This window comes from Cucurbita pepo, chromosome LG06 (genome assembly GCF_002806865.2).
Source record: "Cucurbita pepo subsp. pepo cultivar mu-cu-16 chromosome LG06, ASM280686v2, whole genome shotgun sequence".
In the NCBI taxonomy this organism is placed as follows: Eukaryota; Viridiplantae; Streptophyta; class Magnoliopsida; order Cucurbitales; family Cucurbitaceae; genus Cucurbita; species Cucurbita pepo.
In genome coordinates, this window is record NC_036643.1 from 10,284,540 (window position 1) to 10,290,438 (window position 5,899).

The following is a 5,899-nucleotide window of genomic DNA, read 5'->3' on the forward strand; positions in this document are numbered from 1 at the left end:
GTTGCTCATTACACAGGTAAGCCTCACATTTTAAAATGTTGGGCATTATACCTCTCCAATCATTGTCACGTCACATGCCCTTCCGAACTAGTACTTGAAACTAGCGCCTTAGACCAACTTGGTCATCTTGACTATTCTTTTTTTATTTTGTAACAACTAAAAATCAATGCTAGCATATATTAACCACTTTCAGGTATTGATGCATCGTTGNCAACTTGGTCATCTTGACTATTCTTTTTTTTTTTTGTAACAACTACAAATCAATGCTAGCATATATTATCCACTTTCAAGTATTGATGCATCGTCGTCAGTCTCACGATTTAAAATGCGTCTTGATCATGTCTAGGAGTTGAATTGGTTTATTGGATTCCTAGACTAGCTAGGTTCCTTAACACGAGATTTTGGCTCCAGGTTACTCTATTCTANCCACGATCCTAAGATGCTTAGTCTAGTGTCGCATCTTGACCTAAGTCATCGTATAACCAACCTAACTCTTACACCCTAGCTCTATGTAGATAAACACGCTAGATAGGTTGAACACACTATCAAATAGCTGGAGCTAATACATACTTTATCGTGCACAATACAAGCAAACAAACTCAACAAGAAGATAATATCCACAAATCACCCTNAACAAGCTCAACAAGAAGATAATATCCATAAATCACCCCTGGAGCACAAATCACAATAGCTCATCCTCTTTTCTAACAAATCAAAGTGACACCGCGGAAGCCTGGTAGGCCCATAACCCATAGATCCTAAGATTGAAACCTAGCTTTGACAGAGAAGAAAGATTTCAAAAATGATAGGGAAAATAATTTTACAATGACATTTGGTGCAACACAAGCATCAGTATACCTCTCAAACCAATACAATTTTACAATGACATTTGCTGCAACACAAGGATCATTATACCTCTCAAACCAACATTATACCTCTCAAACCAGTACCTTAGGCCTGCTCGGCTTGTTATCCACTTTGGCAGTGCAACACAAGGATCATTATACCTCTTTCTTTAGTCCAGGAGTAATAGAGTCAACCAACCTAACTGGAGAACACACTATCAAACACTTGGAGCTAACACATGCTATATCATGCATAATACAAGCAAACAGCTCAACTGGAAGATAATATCCATAAATCACCCTAGAGCACTGATCACAATAGCTCATCCTCTTTTATAACAAATTAGAGTGGCGCAGCAGAAGTGTGGTGGGCACATATCCCATAGGTCACAGGATTGANGAGTGGCGCAGCACAAGTGTGGTGGGCACATATCCCATAGGTCCCAGGATCGAATCTTGGCTTTTATAGAGAAGAAAGACTTCAAAAATGATAGAAAAAACAGTTGTAAAAATGACGGATCACAATACTCAAGCTGTTTGAAGATGATGAACTCAAACTCGAACTCGGCCTTCGAGATTGAGCTCCACGATACTCATCCGTCCGTCCGTTCTCAATATTCGACTAACTAAGGGGAGGTGCACACTGATGATTCCTTTGGCTTTTGTTTAATGATGTATAAAAACTTTTTGATCTTATCCTATTTTGTTTTTGGGTGAACTGAGCTCGACAAATTTTTTCGTGTCAACTAGTTTTGAACAAGTTGTTGCTCCTTTCATCTTTCATGATATCTGAGGCATGTCTCAAATATCAATCATTGTTTAGTGAATTGGTTCCATTGGTAAATACATGTTCAATTTTTCTATGGGCTTTGTAATTGTGATTGAGAGTATATGCTGTTGATCTTCCGAAGAATGAGAAGATTTTCATTTTCAAAATGAAAGTATATAAAGTAGCGAGCATACAATCTTCGATTGTAAGTCCTGCCGGTATCTGTTATTATAGTTTTCCATTGTTTGAGAACTTTGATTATGATGCATACTGTAATAGCCCATGCCCACCGCTAGCAAATATTGTCCTTTTTAGCTTTTTCAGGAGAAGCCTTTCAAGGTTTTTAAAACGCGTCAACTAGTGAGAGGTTTCCACACCCTTATAAACAATGATTCGTTCTCCTCCCTAACCAATGTGGGATCTAACAATCCACCTCTCCTCCCTAACCAATGTGGGATCTCACAATCCACCTCCCTTCGGGGCCCAACATCCTCGTTGGCACTCATTCCCTTCTCCAATTGATGTGGGACCCCCTAATCCACCCCCCTTCGTGGCCTAGTGTCCTTGTGCTAGCAAACTGCCTCGTGTGCACCCTCTCCTTCGGGGCTCAGCCTCCTCACTGGCACATATGTTTGGCTCTAATACCATTTATAACAGCTCAAGGCCACTGCTAGCAGATATTGTCCTCTTTAGGCTTTCCCTATTGAGCTTCATGATCAAGACATCTGATTATGAAGAAACATTTGAATTTCACCATTTTCGTATCACTGATAGTAACAAATAGTTACAACAGTGAGAACCGAAAGTTTAGAAATGTAAACGTGTTAGATGACCTTAGTTACCTTTTGATGCAGAGCTTGTAAAGCTATTACAGATGTAAGCCAATAGGAGGCTGCCAAGTTAGACTTTCATGATACTTTGTCAAACTTATACCAAATTGTATTTTCTTATGCGTTGAAGAAGGCTGCTCCATTGATGAGAAACTGTCAAAGCCATCTGATTTTTGTTTTTTATTGACACTAAGTTTGTAGCCTTCAGATATCTATTAGTATAAGAAAAGTTTGAGGAGGTTGGTTTGAAAGTTGAAAAGTTCAAACCTACCAAATAGATTTCCTTTTGAAATTAATATATTTTGACCTCTGACTTTTCTGAACATGTAAACCTTTTGTGCACAAGAAATTTTCAGCCAAGAAGTTTGGTCCTTTGTGAAGTAGGTACTGATGGCTTTAAAGCTAGTTCATATGATTGTTCTTTTGTAGCTTATAAACATATTTGATTTCTAGCTTATAAACATATTTTTAAAATACATGTTGTCCAAGTTATTTCTGTCGTGCCATATAGGAGGATTTCATGTTGTGATATGTGTTCCAGGTGATTGATGGACATTATCTCCCCGTTAAGCTTGCATCTATGTTTTTAAGAATGTGTTATATGTTCCAAGTGATTGATGGACGTTATCTTTTAACACCGTTAATATTGTGTGCTAAAAAATGACTAAGATGCCCTTAGTAGGAGATTTTTAAAATACATGTTGTCAAAGTTATTTCTGTAGTGTGGAAGATTGGATTTTATGATCTATGTTCTAGTGATTGATAGATATTATTTCCATTGAGATTGCATCTATGTTTTCGAAAATGTATTATGTACTCTAAATGATTGATCGACATTATTTTCCTGTGAGATTGGATGTATACTTAGAGAATGAAATCTTCATTCTAGGTGATGGATAATATTATGGTTGTATTGATATAAGAATAGGACACTAAAGCTAGGATGATTTTATGTTGACCTGCAATAGCGCTATTTGACGACCAAGGTTGAATCTAGCCGTGACTCTTCCAAGTTGTTGGTACTCAGGAACCTGTGTCGTCGAGCTTGACCAAGGCCAAATAGCATAGTGTGTTGAGGCTATTTAAGGAGTAATTATAGTGTGTAGAAATGGATAAAGAGGGTAAGGAACTACACAAGTAGTTTAGCTCATGATGATTATTTGGTGGACATGGGCAGAGGTCTTTCTGAGGAACCATGCAAGTAACTTAGTAATTGGAAAGCGGAGTGACCCCTCTCCCAAATTTAGTGTGACTTTCGAGTCTTATTGAAGGGTTTGTGAGTTAACATTGCATAGATGATGTATTAGTAAATGTTATTAACTGATAAGGTAGCGCATCAAGCTAAGATACTGGTCATTCACTGTTGTGGTCATGCAAGCTGACTAAGTCATAACAATAAAGATAGATCATCCTAGAGATAAGTTAAGTCATCAAATAGACCCACAATGCTAAAAATGGGTGAACAACCTCTAGATCCAAGTAAGTGGTCTTAGTATAAGATAAGTTGGATGACTTGTTTAATGTATGACGACACGTGCCTAGTGCCTAGTGTCCCTTGCAAGTGTCATTTATTCTTTATATTTATGATGTTGTTACTATATTGTATGATGTATGATGTTATTTTGTGATCGTGATGATGCTATACAATGTTGTATGATACATTAGAAGACATGGTAAGTTTATGATATATGACATACGTCTGATATGATGAGATATATGATATGATATGATTGACAAGCAATGTGATGATTTGACATAATGCACAACCTCGATATGCACATGAAAAGTTATGATAGAATAATATGATATAAAGGAAAATGCCAGAGGGTTGTTATACATTATAACGAAAGGAAAAATGTTGGGACCTCGTGTATCATTGTGTTTTCTTGCATCGAGGGATACCCCTACATCTTTTACAATGGTACGAACGCGTACAATACAAGGCAAGGAGACGATCATTATATTTGTTATAATGCTACGAAGGTCGCTATTCCTAACAGGTGTTTGACATCAACAGCTCTCAGATGCTCGCGTGACAAGAAAAGGGCCGAAGAGGTGTGCGAACTGACTGGTGGGTTCATATTCGTACGTGTAGTCCGTGTGTAGAACAGTAGATACACATCAAATTAACCTGTTTAGGATAGCTGCTTAAGAAATATAGACTGATATGATAGGTTTCACTCATGATTGTATATGCTTGCATCTAACTACAATAGCGGAAAAAAAAAAGTTCAACCATTGAAAGTATAATATATAATAGAAAAAAAGTCATTATTGATGTTCAAATGGCGATTATAAAAAAAAAATAACTATAGTTTGAATGTTTAATTAGAAGTGGAATACTTTAAGTTTAAAAGTTAATTTTGAGGGGTTTATTAAAACTTCATATAGTGTGAGTTATTATTTTTAATTTTGTTAAAAAAAAAGAGTGGAAAGTTCAAATTTTTGAACCCTTAATCCATGACTTTTTAATATAGTTTGTGCCTATCTGACATAAATTTCTAATATAAGGAGCATATTTTTCGATTCAAACAAGAATACTTTTACGATAGTAGATTTCTACTTACTAGAGTCACTACCGTCATCATAACTTAATCATTTGTGAAGGAAATAAGTGTTCAAACTTCATCATAAAATATAGACTTCATCTTAAAACACTACAATCGAGATACGTGCTTGAAAACATCTTTAAAACGACACAAAAAAATACTAAATGAAATAAATTAGCATTAAAATTAAAAACATTCTATTCTAATCTAACTCTAAGAAAGATAATACAAAATACAACTACCATTTGCATGTATCATGGTCTCGAATAGCTATGTCGTCGTTAGTCAGATAGTGGTGTGTTTCCTTTATATGAAATAGCAGTAGCACGTGGCTTTAGTATTATAAGAAATACTCAGTAAGTGACCCCACTATTGGGGTTAGATGCAAATACATTCAACCATGTGTAGGACCTATCGTATCAGTCTATATTCCTGGCGGCTATACTAAACGAGTTAATTAGATGTGTATTTACTATTCTACAAATGGTCCACACGTGCGAGTGTGAACCCACCAGTCGGTTCGCACACCTCCAGGCCCCTTTTATGGTCGGACGAGCATTCTCTAGAGCTGCTGATGTCGGATATCCGTTAAGGCATAGCGACCATCATAGCATTATGATGAACATAATGATCATTTTTCTACCTCATATTGTACGCGTCCGTACCATCATAAAAGAGGGGTATTCCCTTATGCATGAACACACAATGATGAATGAGGTCCAAACATTTTTATTCACTATCATGTAAGACAACTCCTTCCATTTTTCCTTCATATCATATCATTTTTATCATAGCTTTCCTTACATAAATTGGGGTTGTGCATTGTGTCGTCTGTCTTTCCTCCCTCTGCCACGAATTCATGAAGCCATGGATGTGACTATCGTTGCAGACCCATGTTTTATTTCA